This window comes from Lutra lutra, chromosome 9 (genome assembly GCF_902655055.1).
Source record: "Lutra lutra chromosome 9, mLutLut1.2, whole genome shotgun sequence".
Lineage (NCBI taxonomy): Eukaryota > Metazoa > Chordata > Mammalia > Carnivora > Mustelidae > Lutra > Lutra lutra.
The window spans coordinates 10,912,434-10,924,712 of record NC_062286.1 but is presented as its reverse complement, the minus strand read 5'-3'; the positions used below and the strand labels follow the sequence as shown (position 1 = coordinate 10,924,712).

Sequence of the window (12,279 nt, the reverse complement as noted above, 5' to 3'; positions counted from 1 at the left end):
TTTTTTTCACCCTTTATTTTCTTTCTATGCTGCTTTTGAGAAGTCGGATGACAGCCTGAGATTTGGTTTGTTGGTTTGTTTTTATAAATAACTTTTTCCAATGCTCTAGAGGCCAGAAAATTCTTCCACTTTTATGTTTTTGGCCTTAGAGTCTAATAGTTTTCCTAGATTATGCCTAAAGTTGAATATTCAGGGTAAATTTTCCCAGTTACATTGAGGGTCTTTTTAATATGAATGTTCAAGTCTTATTTTGAAAATTTTCTTGGATTATAACCTTAAATGTTAGTTCTGTTCCATTGTTTTTTCTCCAGAAACTCCATTATACATATGCTGGATCCTCTTTGATTATCTTTCTTTTGGTACATTTTGAGTCTTTTCCTTCTGTGGGTTGTTCACATTGTTCTCTTTTCAGTTCCTTTGTACATTTAGCAAAATCCAGGCTCCTTTTTACCTTGTAATTTATTCCTATTTCTGAGGTGATTTTGTCTTTTTCTTCAACTTCTTACGTCTGTTCAACATATTTTATATATTCGTTTTTTATCTTGACTTTAGAATTTCTAATTCATAGTGTTTCTTTTTTATATTTGCCATTGCTTATTTAACTTTATGCTCATCTATTAGTGTTTTTCTCTACTTTGGGTGCAATTTAGAGAATATTTACTTGAGAATTTTTTGTTCTCAGGAGTTTCAGTGATTTCATATTGTTTCTTTTTTATATTTGCCATTGCTTATTTAACTTTATGCTCATCTATTAGTGTTTTTCTCTACTTTGGGTGCAATTTAGAGAATATTTACTTGAGAATTTTTTGTTCTCAGGAGTTTCAGTGATTCCATATACCTTTTGCTGTCTTTTCCTGTTTATTCTTAGATTTTCCAAAGTAGCAATAATCAGTTATCTATAAATAGATTTGGGGGATTTGGGATGCCTACTAGATTTCTTTGTTCAAGGATTTCCTCTTGTGTGTATTTTTAAAAAACTAATGGCTCTTTCCTCTTTCTGTTTGGGCATGTGTGCTGGTCAGTAGTATCTTCTAATTCTGTGATATCCTTTTCCTTCATTACCAAGTCTCCAAGGGATGGCTCTTCTTTCAAGATTGTTCCCTCCTCCCCAGAGCTAGTGCTTTCCTGAGACTGACACTTTGCACCTGTGTGCTTTCAAGTGCTTTCCTCCAGGTTCTAGTCTAGTACTCTGTCCACCTGCTCTTGGACATTTTATTGGTATTCCCTTGTTTAGAGTGGCTTCTTTTCTGAGCATGGTGTTACCTGTGTCTCTCTATCCCTAGGAGTGTAGTGCACTCTCAGACAACTCACTGTGCCTTCACTAATCTTTCTTTTTCTGTAGGTTATAGTCTGCTGTCAATTCATCTAGTGTATTTCTAATCTCAGGGTTTTCTTCATGTCTAGAAGTTTGATTTGGGGTTTTAAAATATTTTCTGTGTGTGTGTGTGTTTTTTTTTTTTTTTTTCCTTTCTGGTATGTAAGAAGTGTAGCTACTTTTTTTTAAAGATTTTATTTATTTACTTGACAGACAGAAATCACAAGTAGGCAGAGAGGCAGGCAGAGAGAGAGAGGAGGAAGGAGGCTCCCCATGGAACAGAGAGCCCAGTGCGGGGCTCGATCCCGGGACCCTGGGATTGTGACCTGAGCTGAAGGCAGAGGCCTACTGAGCCACCCAGGCGCCCAAAGTGTAGCTACTTTAATATGTTTGCTAACTTTTGTCTGTTCAATTTTGGGTTTTTTTATGTTGATTGATTTTATTCTTCTTGCCATAAATGGAGGGTTGTTGTTGTTGTTGTTGTTTTGTTTTGTTCTGTTTTGTTTTTTTAGATTCCTTGAGTAGCTGTAATTTTTGTTGGATACCAGACATTGTAAATTTATGTGTTTGCTGGATTTTTAGTGTTTAAAAATTTTTTTTTTTTTGCCTTTTCCCCCCGGGACACAGTTAAATTTCATGGAAATCGTTTGATTTACTTGAGGCTTGATTTTCAGCTTTGCTAGTTAGGACCTGAATAGCATTTAGTGTAGTGCTAATCTGGCCTAATACAGAGACAGTGCCCTTCTCAGGATTCTACTCAATGCCCATCTGTTAGGAGGTCTCTCCCATTTAGTTGGCAGGAACACAGACTGTCTCTGACCTGTGTGAGTCCTGAGGAATGTTTAGGATGCTCTTTTCTGGTGCTTTTTCCCTGGACTCATTTCCTCACACCCATGCTCTGAACAGTACTCAGGCAAAGACTCAAGGGGAACTTCTGCCACTCCCTGGGGTTCTCTCTCCTCTCTGGTACAGTGCGCTATGGATGCTAGTCATGCTGACTTCCTGAGATCTAAACTCTGTCTCTGCCACTCGGGGAACTCCATGGCTCAGTTTGGATTTCCCTTCCCTGTGTTGTGGCCTCTCTCCAGGCAGTAAATGGGGGGTGTTTTTAGAGATCACTTGATTTGTTTCCCTTCTCACAAGGAGTACTCTTAAGCCCTGCCTTTGGCCAAGGTTTGAAAATCATTGTTTTGTTACATACTTTGTCCAGTTTTAATTTTTGTTTATTATTATTTTTTAAAGATTTATTTTTTTGAGAGAGAGAGAGCGCACATGCGAATGAGCAGGAGAGGCAGGGGGAGAGAGAGAATCTCAAGCAGGCTCCCCGCTAAGTGCAGAGCCCAGTGCAGGGCTTGATCTCAAGACCCTGAGATCAGATCATGACCTGAGCTGGAACTAAAGTCAATGCTCAACCGACTGAGCCTCGTAAGTGCCCCTATTGTGTCATTTTTAAGTGAACATAGGAAAGTTAATTCAGTGTCTGCTATTCTCTCATGGCCAGAAGCAGAAGCTCCATTCTACTTTAAGTTATGGCTGCCACCCAGCAGTTTTGACTCTTATGCCCAACGTCCCACAGGTGGGGAAAGGAATCACCACTCCAGCTGTGGTAGTTGACTCTGATCATTCCAAGTACACAAGAGCACAGAAAAGAATATGTCTGACACACAAGTAATCACCTGGAATGTCTCCTCCTGCCTTTGGGCCCTGTTTTGGTGGAAAATACGTAAGGGCAGCAGCCACAGGTTGAGGAGGACATTAGCTGTCCCATGCAGCTCAGACACTTAGGGATGAGGAGTTCAGTTGCCCCACCCATTAACCCCCCCAGAGCAGCAGCAGCACAGGTGCAGTGAGAGGACTCCAGAGTAAGCAGAGGAAGCACGCAGAGTGTGACAGGTGCAGCCCAGTGGAACAGGTGCAAAAGTAGGGGCTCTGATTTGTCCCATTAACCAACCCACATCCTGGGGCACTGATAACTTAAGTGAGGGAGTGAGGAAAGTGAGTCACAGTAGGGTTAGCCAGCAGTGGGCGCATTTATGAGCTGGGAACGACTGTGAGGGAGCGGGGCTCAGTCCTGCTAGAGACTTCCTGAATGACCACTTCGAATGTACTTAAATTATCCACTTGAAGGGAGGGAAAGTGAAGTATTTCCCACAGAGTCTCAGTATGTGAAATCTCTGGCATTTCTGGACAATCCTATGGAAGGTCTGGGCATCGTTCTGGTTGCAGGGGAATGTCCTCATGGAGAGGCATAAAAGCACAGGCACTTGAGATAGGAGATCATTACCAGGCTCAGGGTCAACAGCAACAGCATTTAACACACTATACAATTTGCTTGTTTCCTGTGTCCTTCTACTAGTTGCAAGGACCTTGAAGGCAGAGACTTGTTCTCAGCAACCTCTCTATCCCTTACTCTCAGCTCTAAGGCAAAGTGTGTTTTTATAGTTTGAAGCCTTATCAAAACCATGTGGAGGTGTGGTAAGGAATACTTTTCTAAAGGAAGATAGAGGGAAAGAGATGTTGGAAAGACAGAGCCATTGAGATGAGTTACACAAGACACATTAGCAGCAAAGCCCCTGTTTTATTGGTTGGACTAAGCATAAAGAGAGGGAGCACACACTGCTAGGGACCTTCCTGAAGAAATCAGAGGGCGTCTGAGCCCTGGGCCGTAACCCACCAAGACCATATACTGTCCAAGTGTGCAGCCTCAGCTGTAGAATAATGAGAAAAGTCTCCGGACAGCAACTTTAGTGAGAAAGGGTTTTCAGTTAATACCACTCATCAGTTCTATGAATGTATTTTGGTACTTTTCTATAAAGCCTGATTTTCAAGTCATTATCAGTAATTTACGTAGGAGTCTTTCTGTAGTAAAATTATAGTCATTTTCTACAAATCCTATTAGTGTCCTGTTAAAATCCAAAATCAAAGCAACTGCTTCAGATGTTAAAAAAGATAAAAATAAAGGCCCACTCAAGGTGCCCTGAAGCAATAGATACCATCATTAATCTGGATCCCTGACTGTATCGACCAGATGGGACGCATGGTACTGTGGGAAGATCACAAGCTTTGGAACCAGGCTCATGCAGATTTAGCTTCCACCTTTGCTGTTTGTAAGCTATAACATCAGGCAAGGTGCTTAACCTCTCTGACCTCCAGTATCCTTAATTGTAAAATAAAGCTAATAATTGAGATAATCTACGTACAGCACACAGCAATGTCTGGCGCGTGGAAGGCAGGCATCCCATCAAAGGGGTACCTGTCCTCAAGGTCTAAGGACAAACAGTGCGGAGTGACAAGTGAGTTTGGATCCTGGCTCCCTTGGGTGGTCCTGGACGTGCTTTTTCCTTTTCCTCTGTCTCTGCCTGGCTGTCATGCTGATTAGAAAAGAAAACATTGACTAATTCTAGGAACAGAGTCAGCAGTCAAATATGAAATTTCCTTTTTATTTTTTAAAAAACATGCGAGCAGTTTTAAGAAAAATGTGTAAACACAGAAGCTAGACACATGGTCCAAACCGAACAACAAAACTTTCAGAAGACAGTGACGACAATGTCTCGCTCATTTTAAAATCGTCACGGGTGGCACGATCTCCAGAGTGTTCTAATTCACCAGAAGAACCACTCCTCACTTGAAACCACTTTTCAGCTTACCAGGCACTTCTGCACAGATGCCAGTGCCTGCACACGCTTGTCGACCTCACATTCAAAAGACAGGCCCTGCCAAATGAAGGTGTTCGCCCATCGGTGGGTCTGGAGGGAGAAAGAACATTTGTATATTTACTCTTCTGGGCCATGTGGTCAAGTCTTCCCCAACAGATGCCTGACTCCATGCCTCTGTGGACTTTCAGAGAGTCTGCAGACATAAGGTAACTCATCTACCAGTCTGTAACTCCTCAGTCTGCAGAGCCGTGATGTCAAGAACTGTTTTGGGCTGCTTTCTCTTCAGAAAACCGCTGTGGCTCCATTCATGTTTTATGGAGTCCTGGAATTTGGCCAGCAAGGCTGGCGTCCCGACCTAGCCACAGACAAGTCTGTAAACACCACTTAATGATATATCGGCTTGTTTCCTTTACCGGACCGGAGGTTTTACTTGCCACTCTTAAACTCTTCCAGTTTATTCTCTTTGCTTTTCATTTCTCTGCATGGCTTATAAACCATTCAGGATCTTCGTGGCATACAATTTCGAGGTGTTTCTATGACTAAAACAGTCAGTATATATCATTATTATTGCTCAGAGTGTCATGGTTGGATTTGGTGCTCATTAGTAGTGTCTTGGCGTCTGCGTTCTCCAAAGCCATTCTTGAATGGGGCGAATATCATGGAAATGCTAAGCCGAGGCCCATCTCACCTCATCTTTCTTGTGGTCCCAGAGAATATTGAATCTAACTGCTGATCATCATTAAATCTCCTTAGTACTATTTTTCAGAAAGATCCCGATGTTTCAGGAGGAAGCCCTGTGTTCTCAGTGGTCCATTTTCAGCCACGTGACCTCATTCGACTGTTCTGTTGGAGTCAGTACGTGGTGAGGGAGAATGAGAAGAGTGTCTGGCTTGTTGCTCAGCAGCCTGGATCCCACTTCCAGCCTTGCCACCTCACAGATGAGAGCTCCGTGGCAAGTCATTTAACAGCTTTGGAATTTAAAAACTAAATAGGGAAAATCCTAGATTAATATATATATATATATATGTATATATATATATACATACAATATTGGTGTTGCTATAGTAATATATTCTAGGGCTCTTTGTGTTGGCGGTTGATGACAAACCAGTAACCAAAAGTTTTCTGCCTCACTGCAGTCACAATCAATTGAGAAACAGAGGAGGCAGATGGAGATAAAAATATTACTAGTATCACTTGACTGGGGACTAGAGATTGATCTATATTCAGGCTCCGTGTTCTCTTATCATCCACTCGGCTAAAGCCCCCAGAACGGCTGGTCACTCAGTGTGGGGACAGGGTCTGCACAGTTCCCACAGGTGTCTCACGCCCTCCTATTTCTTTCCCTTTGAACTAGCGCCCCCACTCATCCTTTCTGAAATGTCCATCACTAAGAATGGCTACAGGGGGTACTGCTACCAGGGATGTACAAGGTTAGTGCCTAGACAGCAAGAGGAAGGCAGTGAGAATTATCACTCTCCCCTGCCCTCCCATCTTTTACAGATGTAGAAGCAGGCCCAGAGAGGTGGGGGTGACTTATCGAGGCTCTTGTAGAGGTAGGAACCCGCAACACAGAGGGAGGTGGTTCTTACTTGCTTTTTCTTTTCTTCTTCTTCTTTTTTTTTAAGATTTTATTTATTTGGGAGCGAGCAAGTGAGAGAGAGTGTGCGAGAGAGCACTATCAGGTATTGGGGGGGGGAAGAGAAGCAGGCTGAGTGGGAAACCAGCTCAGGGCTCTCCATCCCACGACCTGGAGATCATGACCTGAGCCAAAGGCAGACACTAATCGTCTGAGCCACCCAGGAGCCCCCTTATTTGCTTTTCACACAGAAACCCTTGTGGGAGGAAATCCAACAAGGAATAATCCAGGTAAAACCTGAGCTGCTCTGACCGCAGTGTGCTGAGACCTGGTGATCTCCTCATTATGTGCCTCCTCCCCAGAGGAGGTCCTTGAGGATATCGCCTGCACAGTGGGCCCTCCGAGAGGTGGCATCCATGGCACACCTGCAGCAGTTACAGTTGTGAACACTTGGTGCACTGTTTTAGCTGCTTTATATGTATCATCTTTATCATCTTATATAATCCTCCCAGCAACCCTAGCATATAGAAGCTGTTACTGTACCCATTGTACAGATGCCATAACTGAGTCAAGGAAATGTTAAATGAATGGCTGAAGGTCACACAGATAGTAAAACACAGCTCAGGTAGCCAGAGCAGCGTGACTCTGCAGCTCCTGCTCTTCCCCACAGTGGGTTCATGTGGTGTGGCTTGACGGTGTAATTTCATTTAATTCTCACCGTAACCTTGCCATAACCTCACCACCATAATGTCTTTATTCACAGTCAGTAGAAGAGGGAGCCGAGTCTCAGAAAGGTCAAAGAACTAAGACTCAGGCATCTGTTAGAAACTGCAGAGGGGAATTTGCAGGTAAGCTGTTGTCCACTTGTGCTATTCCCTGAGTTTACCTCGCGAACATGAGTGATGGTGTCATCTGAGAATAAGGGAGACCTGGTCCAAGTCTTCATTTTTTCACACATTGCTTGCCATCAGGTGACATCTAGGAAGGTAGTAAGCTTTATAAAAATCTCAGTTTCTTTGTCTACAGAAATAGGCATTATAAAAGTCTTTGGGAGACAATTCTCCTTGACTGACTCTGGTTTCTAGACATTCAGGTATTAACAGCCAAATTGTTTCATACTATCTTTGCAAGAATGTTTATAGAAGTAAATGGCCTTGGAAAGATATGGTGACTCCTTCTATAGCAAATTTAATCACCCTTGGGATGACAAAGATAGAAATGTCTCCCTTTCCACCCCAGAACAGATTTGCTCACATTTCAAGGTAATGAAGATAATGGGTCTCTGGAGGGGAAAATGAGAAGCTTTGCCAGAACTTTTACAGAAGAACAGAGTCTCCTAATCTCAGGGTTCCTGAAACATGATACAGATGTGTCCCTTCTGGGTCAAAATGTATAAGGAGTGAGTGCACCTTCTGCGTAGTCTTCCTTTGGCCTCATTGACTGAGTGGAGGAGAGAGTGGTGTCATAGGAGTGGGGATCCCACAGGACAAAGAAGCCTCAATCCCTGCATTAGACCGTAGAAGCCTGCCCAGCCACACACACACACACATCAGACTGTGATGTGAGTGAGCAAAGAATTTTCACTGTGTTAAGTCGCTTAGAATTCAAGGTTTACTTACTATAGCATCTAATATGACCTTAATCTGAGCTGTATGTGGAAATAGCATTTATGAATTGCTTTTTATATCCCAGCATTGTACTAGGAAATTTTAAAAAATATTTTATTTATTTATTTCACAGAGAGAGCCAGAGAGCACAAAGTTGGTGGGGGGATGGCAGAGGGAGCCTGATGCAGGGCTTGATCCCAGGACCCTGGGATCATAACTGAAGCTGAAGGCAGAAGCTTAACCGAGCCACCCAGGAGCCCCTGTGCTAGGAAATTTCACATGCACTATCTCATTTGTCTATGGATACAACCTTAAAATTATTTTTAGTTTTACAGATGCAGAACTGAAACTTAGAAAGATTAGCTGTTTTTTGTTTGTTTGTTTTCCTTATAAGATCACAGAGCTAGTAAGAGGCCAAAGTAAGATTGAAGCCTGCTCTCTCTGATCAAAATTTGTTATCCTTCCCTTTAAAAGCTAATTATTTCATCTGACATTTTTAAAGAACTATGGCTCACACTCAGAATGTCAAGAATAGCAAGAACAAAAGTCAATGATTTCCAGTGTTTGCTTGATTCCCTTCCTGAATTGTGTCTTGATCTGTTCCTCTTTGTTTTATGAATTTAACCATTCTTTGCTCATTGACCCTTGGCTCCAGACTCCAACCCTTATCCCCACTGGGGACATTATTGCTCTCCTGATGGGTTAGATACACTCTTCCAGGTCTGCTCTGTGGTCTGAGCCTTCTGGCTACTGGCACAGAGAGCAATAAGTGTGAGAAGCCCCATATTCCACTCTGGCTTTCTAGGACCTGCACTTGCCAAGACAGCGTGCCTCACCTCCCTTCCCTCCAGGGAATCAGAATGATGCCAATATTATGATAGTATTTCCAAGGTATTTCATGTTGCCTATTTGCAGTGCATTGCCAAACTCTTAAAGAATGCAATATAAATTTTAAGCCCAGTAGTAAAGTATAAGTTACCACATAATAGAACACTTAAATTATGGAGGGGATAGCATCATCCTGAGATTTCTCAAAGGAGTACTTGCAGAAGAGCTATGTCTGCTCAGTGCAACCCTTGAAAGCAGTAATGCGACCTAAAAATCTGTGTTTTTCAAAAACTAGAAAGGAAAATGTTTAGTTTTTTCTAAACTGGCATGTGCATTTACTTTCCTCTACCATACTGGAAACTCCTCCAGACAGATCACAAAGGCTTCCTCTTCCTTTGCCTCTTTTTCTCTCTCAGATTGTTGATGTACTCAAGTGCTCATAAATTCTTGTGGCCCTTATCAGTTCTTGGAGAATATACCAACCTTTCCCATAGACGCCAATGAGATAAATAAAGACCATAAGACAAAATACATACCTCTTATGTTGGTATTAAATATTCAGAATGTTTCCCAAATGAATAATGTAGTTATTTAAATTAGATTCATTGTGCATTTGCAATGTGCCAGGTTCCAAGATGGGCACTGGAGTTGCAAATGAGCAGAAGACAAAGTTCTGGCCTTCAAGAGGATTATATACTAGTAGGAGAAGTAAGCCTTCAAAGAAGCAAAATTTAGATGTAACGAAGGTGTACAAAACTGTATGTGCCCTGTAGCTACTAATGATACAGCTCCCTAAACAAAAGAATTTCCACCAAGAAAGAATGCAGAATCATATGGCTTTCCTAGCAAATTCTACCAAATATTTAAGGAAGAAATCCTCCGGAGAAAGGAAAGAGGAACAATGGTTCCTGTTTGTTTCATGACTTAGATAACAAAATCTGACCAGGTTATTACCAAAAAGAAGAATTAAAGACCAGTCTGACTCAAGAACTTGCGTTTCTGAGATCTCTCATTTGGGCATGATATATTCCCCTTTTTGATACATGACAGAGTTCAGTACGTTCCTACTTCATTAAGGATTTTGTATGTATATCCAAGAAAAGATTTTCCACTTGAGTCTGAGAATAAGAATACCCATGTTCACCACTTCTACTGAACACTGAGAGGTGTAGCCAGTGCAGTAGGCAAGAACAAATCAAGTTATAAGAATGGAAATAAGGAGATCAAACTGTCATCATTTGCAAATGATAAATTTTGAATGTAGCAAATCTAAGGATAAACAGATAAATTAGCAAAATTAGAAAGGGAGTTTAGTGATTAGGTTGTTAGATATAAGATCAATAAAATAAAAAGTTCATTTTTTATATGCAGTATCACATGGAAAATAAAGTTTCAGAGGTTCCCACTTAACTATTAGAAAATAAATTTAGAGTAATGAATCTAATCAAAAGATGTGCAAGACCTCTAGACAAAAAATTGGGGAAGAATTAATGAAAACAGAAGTAAATGGAGAAGTAGTTCATGTTCATGGATTGGAGGACTCAATCCAATAAAGTTGTCAGTTATTCCTAAATGCATCTATAGATTCAACTTGACTCATAGCAAAAATCCAATAGTTTATAGGACTATGAATGGAGATATTTTATTTATATGGAATAGTAAAGGACTAAAAATAGCCAATAACCCTCAAAAAAGAAGCTACAGGTAGACAGTTAAGCAGGACAGACTAGAGATCCCATATAAAGACAGACACACACATACACAAGCACTTGATTTATGGTGCGGCAACAATTAGATATCTGTATGGAAAAAAAAGACACTTATGCCAACCTCATGCCATATGCAAAAATCAGTTCCTGGGGAATTGGAGAACCACTGAATGTGAAAGTCAAAACAATGAAACTTCTTGAAAATTTAGAAGACTATTTTCATGTCCTTGGGATAACTTTTTTTTTAAAACTAAACAACAACAACAAAAAGCAGTAAGAATAAGAAAAAAACTTGATAATTAGAATACATTAAAATTGAAAACTTCTGTTCACCAATCATCTTCCTTTAATGAGTAAAAAATAAAAGTGAGAAAACCTGTTTGCAATACATATAACAAAGGACTTTTACCTAGAAAGTGTAAAGATCTCCTATAAATCAATAATAGAAAGACCTCCCACCCCCCAAAAAAGAAAGACAACCCAGTGAGAAAAAAGGCAAGATATGAAAGAACCATTACACAAAAGAGGGTATCTAAATGATTTATACACAGATGGAAATGTGTTCAATTTTATTAATTACTGGGAAAATGCTGCACCTGGTCCCCCTACACACCCACCAGAATGGCTGAAACTCGAAAGATACCTGCTGTCAAGTGTTCGTGAGCTTGTGTAGGAACTGGAGCCCATATTTACTATGGATGATTGTACAAATTGAGACAGTTACCAAAAACATAGTTGGAATCTTCTAAAGTCGACAATGCTGTGCGATCTCTTGCCTAGCCATTCCATTCCAGGTTAGTTACCCAACAGAAATGTCTATCAGGTGATAAGTATAACTGTGTTCATAACTGCTTTATTCATAATAGCCAAGTCAACTCAGAGATCCAGCAGCAAAAAATAAAAGTACTATATTCCAGTGAAAGAAATGAACCACAGTAACACAGAGCAAGTGACTTGAATATGTTTTGCAAATACATAGAAGATAAGATACTAGACATAAAAGAATGTTCCTCATATCATTCCATTTATATAAAGGTCAAAATAGGCAGAATTAAACTGGAGTAATTAAGAATGTATAATTAGGTGTTAAAAATAGGAAAAGGAGGAAATGATTACCATAAAATCAAGATAGCAGTTCAGCTAAGAGATCACATGGTTGTGATCAGGAGAATGTGGTCAGGTAGCTTTTCGATTGGAAATATTCTATTTCTTGACCTGGGTGGGAGTTATGTGGATGTTTATAATTTATTGTTTCATATTTATATATGCTTTTCTGGACATGTGTTGTGTTTTACACACACACACAAACACGGTTAAAAAGTTATCCCCTTTCTGAACTTCTGAATGTCTCATGGGCATCTTCACTGACTTTCTATGGGCACTTCACACTCCACATACCTCAACTTGACTTTATTCAGCTCTGCTTGCTGAATGCCCCCAGTGGGCAATGCATGCACCCCATCTTCCAAGTCAGGTGTCTGGATATCATCACTGACTCATCCATGTCTCTTAATCACTACATTCAGTAAAGTTCTGTTGATTTTACCTCTTAATATCTTTTGAACTTTGTCCTCATGTTCACTTG

General features: G+C 40.7%; 1 long non-coding RNA gene across 1 annotated transcript in view; it reads left to right on the top strand.

Moving 5' to 3' along the window:
• The window catches only part of LOC125109381 (uncharacterized), a 135,290-nt gene extending 125,335 nt beyond the window's left edge, over positions 1-9,955 (top strand). The window contains exons 2-3 of the long non-coding RNA XR_007130209.1: positions 7,314-7,398; positions 9,613-9,955. This is a non-coding gene — a long non-coding RNA (uncharacterized LOC125109381). The remainder of the gene's footprint in view (positions 1-7,313; positions 7,399-9,612) is intronic.
• The last annotated feature ends 2,324 nt before the right edge of the window (positions 9,956-12,279 follow it).